The sequence below is a fragment of the Dermacentor albipictus genome, chromosome 3 (assembly GCF_038994185.2).
Source record: "Dermacentor albipictus isolate Rhodes 1998 colony chromosome 3, USDA_Dalb.pri_finalv2, whole genome shotgun sequence".
In the NCBI taxonomy this organism is placed as follows: Eukaryota; Metazoa; Arthropoda; class Arachnida; order Ixodida; family Ixodidae; genus Dermacentor; species Dermacentor albipictus.
Genome location: NC_091823.1, coordinates 126,816,400 through 126,824,671, shown reverse-complemented (window position 1 = coordinate 126,824,671; position 8,272 = coordinate 126,816,400). Strand labels below are relative to the sequence as shown.

General features: G+C 48.6%; 1 long non-coding RNA gene across 1 annotated transcript; it reads left to right on the top strand.

The window, feature by feature from the left end:
* The first annotated feature begins 2,446 nt into the window (after positions 1–2,446).
* LOC135900607 (uncharacterized) lies at positions 2,447–3,216 on the top strand. Its single transcript, XR_010563908.2, has 2 exons — positions 2,447–2,746; positions 3,001–3,216. It is a non-coding gene; the product is annotated as an uncharacterized lncRNA (long non-coding RNA).
* Positions 3,217–8,272: the final 5,056 nt, after the last annotated feature.

The window sequence follows — 8,272 nt, the reverse complement described above, 5'->3', positions numbered from 1 at the left end:
CTATGTTCGCAGGAGACACTTCGGATACACCTCCGCCACGTCATTCATACGAAGAATCACTTTTTAAAGGATATTTCCAGAACCCGTGCTACATCCAGCTTTGGGCAGGCCGTCGGAAGCATATCTATTTCGATTCCTGCTCAGGCGTCACAAATTATGCCGCGAAACATTTCACCATGGACACTGTCCCCACTGGAAATCGTGCCATACATACCTGGAATCAGTTCGAAAAAGAAAATGCCTCAAGCAGCGACTTATCAGATAGCTTTAGAATATATGCACAAAGAATACGCAGCCGCAACGCACATTTTCACAGATGGCTCTACAACTCCACATCGTTCATCATGCGGACTTTTTGTTCCCTCTACAGGACAACGATTCTCGTTTCGTCTTGAGCGAGCGACATCATCTACTTCAGCGGAGCTCTATGGCATTAAGGAGGCCCTTGTGTATATACTTCGACAGCAGCCTACAAAGACATGGGTGATATTCACAGACTCAAAAGCAGCCCTACAAAGTATATGGAACAGGCACAAGCGTTGCAATAATCAACCAGCAGCATTTGACATTGCTTATCTTCACCACAGGGCTAAGATTGCTGGGCATTGCATAAAGTTCCAGTGGATACCTGGCCATGCCGGCATTTCGGGAAATGAAAGAGCGGACGAAGCTGCCAGAAATGGACTCCAATACCGCAAATTCAGAAGAACATATTTTACAAAAGCCGACGCTTCAATCATGGCAAAAAAATATGCCTATCAAGAAAAAGACCGCATCTTGAATCTGCCGCTTCACCAAGACAACTTCCTACGTTACATTGACCCAGAAATGAGACCGAAAATTCCACGACCACTTCCTCGACACTTAGAGACATTGTACCATCGTCTTCGACTGAACGTGGCATACACGAACAATTATCTGTACCGCATAGGACTTACCACTAGCCCATACTGTGATAACTGTCGCAACTTAGAGACAATTGAGCACGTATTACTAGAATGCCCCGCGTACCGCGACGAGAGACAATTTTTTGAGCACCAAATGGACATGATTTGCCCCGGACCGTTAACGTTACCGACCATCTTAGGTCCAATGCCCGGCCCTTCGAAACAGCGACGGGTTTTGGATTTATTGTTCAAATACCTGACAGAAATTGGTCAAATAGGAAAGCTTTAAGAATTGCATCCTTCCTATACAAAAGCCTAAATTTACCCGCCATGTCACCTGTAAAAATTAGTATCAGGTCCAGTCGGACATTTCATATTTATTTTTATCCTTTTTTTTTCTCCCACTCTTATCTGGAATCTTTTAATCCCATTCCCCATCCCTATACAGAGTAGCATGCCAGCGGTTATATACGCGCAGGCAAAATTCTCTGTTTTTCTAATAAAGAGCCCTCTCTCTCTCTCTCTGAATACCAGCACATCAATCGACTTGACACGAAAAGTCAGAACGCCGACAAAAAATTATAAAAAAAAACGGAGCAGCGAAAAGCCAGGGTACAGCAGGCAAATTGTACCTGCTAGTATTTACTCTGTTCTGAACACGCTTTTCTGGAGCCGCATAGTAAGAACAATCGTACAAGCGACCAAAGCGAATTGAGTGAGTTGGTAAGTTAACATAGCGCGACACAGACGTGTCGTCCTTTCTTTGTATCGCGTCTGTGTCGCGCTGCATATATACACCAAAAATTGCACAAGTGAACAACCTCTCACGCCAGGCGTATGCAGTTCAGCGTGTACAGGAGTGTTACTCGAGATAAATGTCGTTTTAGTGTAAACAGGCCGAACTCACCTTCGTAAACAAGGCGAACGGACCTCGCATATCCTGGTCCCTGGACCTCGCATATCCTGGTGCGGATGGCCGATCTCGCCCGTCCGCACGGCACCGCGTAAAAAGCTTTGCCACCTTACGTACGATTTGCGCAGTTTGGTGCGCTGCAACCCGTCATACTGGAATATAAGTCTCAAAATGATCTGTTTCGTAGCACTTTACCAAAGTCATTAACTTGATTTCCTCGAATACCGCACCTGCAACCCGGAGCCGATCGTTATTACGCACGCTCGACGGTCCGCTGATTGCAATTTCGATGGCACTGACAGAAAAAAGTCGGCGCCGTCTCCGTAAAGTTGGCTTCGGAGCGCGCAGTTGATCATTTGACGTCATTTTGCACCACGTGATCGCGCTCGACGAATAGCGGTGCGAGCGGCGCCGGAAAGATTATGCGCAACTCTGCTCCCTGCGGGAGCATATGCAGGAACACTACACAGCGGGACGCACTCGCGCCGCATCCCCCGCTCGGTTCCTTGCGGCATCACCAGATGGGGCTCGCATCCGCGACCACGCCGACCGTGCGGAAGGAGAAAAAAAAATGAACCAGAAAGCTCGCCTTCACACATAGAGTTCGCTGCGAGGGCTTCCGAGTAAGTATGGTTGCATAGGCCTCGTGCACTGCAGCTTCAAGCCGCGCACGTAGCGCCCTCTGTCGCGGGTGACGGCGATTATAGGTTGGGGGTGAATGCGAAGTGGACGCGTTGACAACGTAGGGGAGCATGGCGCCTCGTCGCGTGGTTGTGAAAACCGGGTCCAGGAAAGGCAATTCGCCGTATTGCTGCGTTTATGGCTGTCACAACAGCTACAGGAACACTGCTGGATAATTGCCGCCGATCAAATTCTACCGTTTTCCTAGGAAATCGTATGAGAATGAAAGAAGACAGAGGTGGATCGCAGCTGTCCGCCGAGCAAGGTAAACATGTCTTACTATCGATTAATGCCAGTATAATGTTGCACATTGGGCTTCTTGGTATATCATGATGGAGGCAAAGTAGTTGCGCATCAAAAACAGAACAAAAGAACACAGACAACACACACCAAAGCGCCAAATGTGTGTGTCGTCTGTTTTCTTTTGACCTGTTTCTGATGGGCTGCGCCTTTTGCCTTTATAATGCCAGTCTGTGCGCCTTATGTATTCAGACACGTTACCTTCTTGCTTTCTAACAGCTCAGAGGGAGAGCTGTGGCAACCGAAAAGGAATGAAACGCGAATATGCAGTGCTCACTTCGTGGGAAACGAGAGAAGCAACATCGCTCAGCACCCAGCGTACATTCCAACAATATTTCCACCTTGCTACAAAAAGAGTGATGCCGCCTTGCCCCAGACCATGTTTTCACTTTTCAGAATAAAAGGAGAGGTCGAAGTGACCCTTAGCGCACTGTGTATGCTGCCCTCCTTATCTAGTTTTTTTTTTAGCAACTCTCGGTCGAAGCTGTCGTCTGCTAGATGTGCCGTCGACGGCACCTGGATCATGTCCCTGCGCTCCTCAAGCTCCTTAATGGCACAATTTACACCTGCAAACTGCGAGAAAAGAGCTGCAGGGTTCACCATCTGCAGAATTGGTTTTCGCGAAGGTCGACTTGCAAAATTGATTGCGTCAATCAGCGGCAAAGTCGCATCACACACACACAAAAAAGTAAAAAAACGAACTTCCCGTACGGGAAAAGACTTCCTTGATTGATTTTTTGACATCGACGTTGGGACGCGATGATGGTTTCTTCCATGCGCATGGAACATCCGTGCACGATGTATATTCGTATTCATTTACGAATATCGCCATGGCCGCGGCGTGCTTGCACCAGCCTCCGCAGCCAGCTTTGCATGTACAGCTTGCGTGCAAAATATTTCTGCAATTTTCAGACAACTAAAAAAGAAAAAAATGAAGCGGTTAGCGATATTGAGGCACTTATTTATTTATTTTTTTTGAAGAAAGGATTGGTTCACCTCAAGACGCACATCGTAGTCCACGCTTTTCATCTGGACGACACATTTGCCGACGATATCCGACGGGCCTCTTGCGTTCACCGATTCTTCTCTTACTGCGTAAACGTGCCTGCTATAGTACAACCTCGCACCCATGCGTAAGAAGCTCTTCTTGAAGTAGCCATCGATATTTTCTATCTTTAGAAAGCCGCAAAACAACACACGCCGATCACTCGTCAACGCCATCTCCACCCATAGCGCAGTGCGCGGCGCGGCCGTAAACAGTATTGCCCCCAACCTGAAATCTCCGAGGATGGCCGCATGTGGCGCTGCATGTACCGGTACAGTGGCGCCGCGTAACCAGAGCTCGAGGCCTATAAGCTGCACTTGCCGGGAAGCGTCAACTGTAGCATATACGAAGCAGGGAGTGACGTAAGCACACTTTCCTATGTGACCCGCTTAGCAAGTGATTTGTTTTATGACAGTGCTATGGGAAGGCCACGAATAGTCAGGACTTCTGAAGAGCATCGTGCATACGAGGCGGGACGAATTTCTCTTCTCTCTGGTCCGCTCTTTGTGGGTGCATGAAGTAGCGGCACAAGCCAAGTCGCAGGCCGTTGAAGCGTCTTGGGATAATAATTAGACAAAGTGTACGTGAATGCTACCGGCCGTATGAATAATTTCCAACTACGTTGCAATGGCCAATCGTTCTAGTTGTAATTTACGGCTTCACTATCCTATCACCTTCACCGCATGGATTAAGAGACCAATTCTTTTTACAGGAATACTGAGCAGGTGTATTTTCTTCGTTTTTTTTATTGGACAGCTGTTGACCACAGTAATTACGTTATGGAGCCTCAATTCCTGTGCAGCGCAACAAATAATTAATTACGTTGCCGTTCAATGCAACGAACCCAAGAACGTGCGCCGGATGCAGCGCGACTTCGGATGTTCTGAGAACGGCCACGGCGGCCGCATTTCGATGGGTGCAAAATGCGCGTACTTAGATTTATGTGCACGTTGAAGAACCCCAGGTGGTCGAAATTTCCGGAGTCTCCCAATACGGCGTGCCTCACAATCAGATCGTGATTTTGCACGCAAAACCCAATAATTTAATTAATTAATTTGATTAATGTGAGAACGGTGCCTATATTTTCACGCTGCTGAAAACTGGTGTCACGGTCGCGTGGTGATTGTCAGATGGGAAGAAGACTTCGCACCCCTAGGTGCCGCGTCCCAGAACCTACATGTAGTCATAAACACAACATCATTCGGTACACTGACCCCGGCATACACCCCCCCCCCCCCCCCCTTCCTCCATACTCGAGTTGACTAATTCGGGGGCTTTTGTTCGGGCCAGCGGTCCTTCCCGGGCAAGAGGGCCGCTGTGGAGAAACAGGTACTCAGTTTCTGCGCGGTACCAGACACCACTGACGCGTAAGCGTCCACAAGGACCCTACTGCCTAAACCTCATTTAACCCACGACAGGACGAGTGAGGAGAGCGGGACCCCTGCGTTTCCAAGAGTAGCGCACAATCGCGAGGGCCATTTTGACAGCTTTCGGGGACACGTCCAAATAAAGCCCCTCCCTACCATAGATCTACTGCTTCTGTCAGTTAAAAGCGCCAGTTGATGGATGGGTTTTACGGTCAATGTCCGGCTTTCGACCACCGCGTCCGGCCGACCGGCGCGCTGCTAAGTCGTTTGTGGCACCACGTGACCCCTCCCCCCCCCCCCCCCGTTCGCAGCCGCACAACACTTCTCGCGCGTTTGGAACGACTCACGTAAAATGCGTTGCATATACTTATTTGTGGCTGTTTTGAGACATTCAAGGCTTCGCACCGTAATTACGGCGTCAACGGCTACCTAAAAAATGTAAGCAAGGTAAGGCAAATATGCAAAATTTTCGCTACAATGCTCTTTTCAACTCGGCCAGTTCAAGCGTGCAGCGCGGCTTCGTGCCGAAAGCGACATTGGGGCAAGCGTCGCAAAGCCACTCACAAAGGCGCCGCTCAGCCCGGTGTTGTGGATGCGCGCAGGCAACGGAGTGCCCGTTCCTCCAAGTGCAGACTGTGCATTCAACACGGGATAAGAGGAGCCACCGAGGCGGGGGCGTACAGAATAGGCGGGGAATCCCACAGAAGAGACAACACACTACCTTCTCGAAAGTGGAATGCGCAGAAACGCCGACTGGTGAGGAAGGACGCCATTATAGCCCCCGATATTCCACGCGCTGGCAGGTGCCAACGCACGCAATATCGGAGGTCATGATGGCTCGGTGGTGTCTACGCGGCTGTTCCTTAAGCACCTCTTTAACGTGCACACCTCATTTAGAATATAAGGGTAGTACTAACATGATGTCTCAGACATCTTTTTTTTATTATTGGCTGTAAATGAAGGCCTTGGACGTCGAAATTTTAAAACAGGCACTGCCAAGCCTCGGAGTCCCGTAAGCAATTTAATATAATAGTTTTTTTTTTTCTACGAACCTGTCACGGTGTCTTTTCGGTGTGCATGACAAGTGTGGTGAAGTTATAACGTGGAAGTTCGTCACGTGGGAGGGAGGAAGCCGCAGCAATTTGGCACTTGCTCGGGCTGGCTTGGTCGTCCGCCAGTCATAGCACCACCCGGTGTAACGGCAGCACAGAGCAGTCCGGAGCCAGTGCCGAGACTTCGCGATTTTCCTGCTCGGACGTCAGCACCTTCTGCGTAGTCCCATCACGACATCTATCTCGCGACATCTACCACGACATCATGACATATATCTCACGTGAGAAGGAAAACCGAACAATGGGGTCGAATGCAGAAGGCTTTTCGTTCGTAGGTGCCCTTCGCCATTGGCCGATCGCTTCACCAACACTATGGCCAGCGGCAAGATTGGGTGCCATTGCCTCTCCCGAAGATGTCTAGCATCAAACGTTCCCGTGAATACAGGCCCTGATTTGTAGAAAAGCTATTACAGTAAATTGTTACTGGTAATATTTTACTAGAATTTCAAGGTCTAGGAGCTTCACTTACCGCATGTAGGTGAAAAGTCCGAAGAGTCATGTCACTGCTCCCACTTGTATCGAGACATTCTTTCACCGCTGACGCAACATCGGCCACGGACAAGCGAAACAAGTGTGGTCCAAGGACGGTACTTTGTTGCCCAGATCGCTATTGGATGCATCACGTGCTATAGGGAATTTGGCCGTTCGCGCTGCCATCTCAGAGGGGGTGTGCAAGGTCACTTAATAAACAGCCACAATACATGCACAAAAACTAAACAGTCACAATAGACTGACAGTAATGTCATTTAAATCAAGCTAAGGTGGAAGGACACCTTGTAAAAAGAAAAGGAAAAAACTGTATAAGTTTAGAACATTTTTTATGGCTCTATATACGTCAATTTCCCGGTAAGAAGCCTTTAAATTTCGTCTTTACTCCCCAGCGCCGTGAAGTCCGTATGACGTCATGAATTACAAATTGTTTTCTCGTATTCGGGCACATGTTGCGCGTTAAAGGTACTGAAAATGTGCCAACTTCAATATTCGGCTCGTTTATAATAGAATATCGCCAATCTTTAACGATAAAAAATTACCTAGGCTTGAGAAGATGCTGTCAGCATGCATACCGTCACGGCGAAAGGGTTCGTCCACATTAAGATGACAGGACGACTAGGTGAATAGTGTATTCCAAGGGTGTGGATGGATGGATGGATGAAAAACTTTATTAGGGTCCTTTAAGGCGCGCCCTAGCGCGCAGCGGGCCGCTCCCACGTTGGGACAGAGAGGCCGAGCCTCTCCGCTGCGTCGCGGGTCCGTTGGACAGCCCATAACTGTCCGTCGAGGTTGGGGCTGTGTAGGACAGCATCCCAGCGTGAAGAAGTGTTACTTTCATCACCGCGTAACGCGGGGCATCGCCAGAGCATGTGAGGTAAGTTCGCTAAGTCATTGCATAGTGTGAATTTTTTTTTTTTCGATTACTGCCACGACACCCTAGAAAGTGAAGGGGGAAATAATTGACACGTTTACTCGGAATGTTGAAACGATAAGGAAAACTAAAATTGTACGAAAAGATAACTTGCCGCAGGCTGAAGCAGTACCAAAATTTGTCGCATTACGCAGGCAGTGTTTTGTCCATTACCACGGCGCCATTACTATACCTCGACTGCATTGCATTTCATGTGGATGTAAACCAACTATTACAGAGATGAGCATTGTGTCGAAATTGTCATTATGAACGTTCACCACTGACGTCTAAAAGCCTTGCACATCCAGAAACGCGGCGATGCATGCGTAAGCTACCCATCCATTTCACTCCTTTCGAATGAGATGTCACTTCAATCGGCGAGATTTCGTCCCATCGCTTCCACAGATGCTGCTGTTCCATCTTTTTTTTTTTGTTAAGCTGACACACTATTCGATTAAGGCTGCATTACGTGAACTAGTATCAGCCACTTCAGCACCAGTTCTTGCTCGTGCGGAACCGGCACGGCACCTCTGCACGAACGAGGAGTGCTGCGAACTCGTCTTGC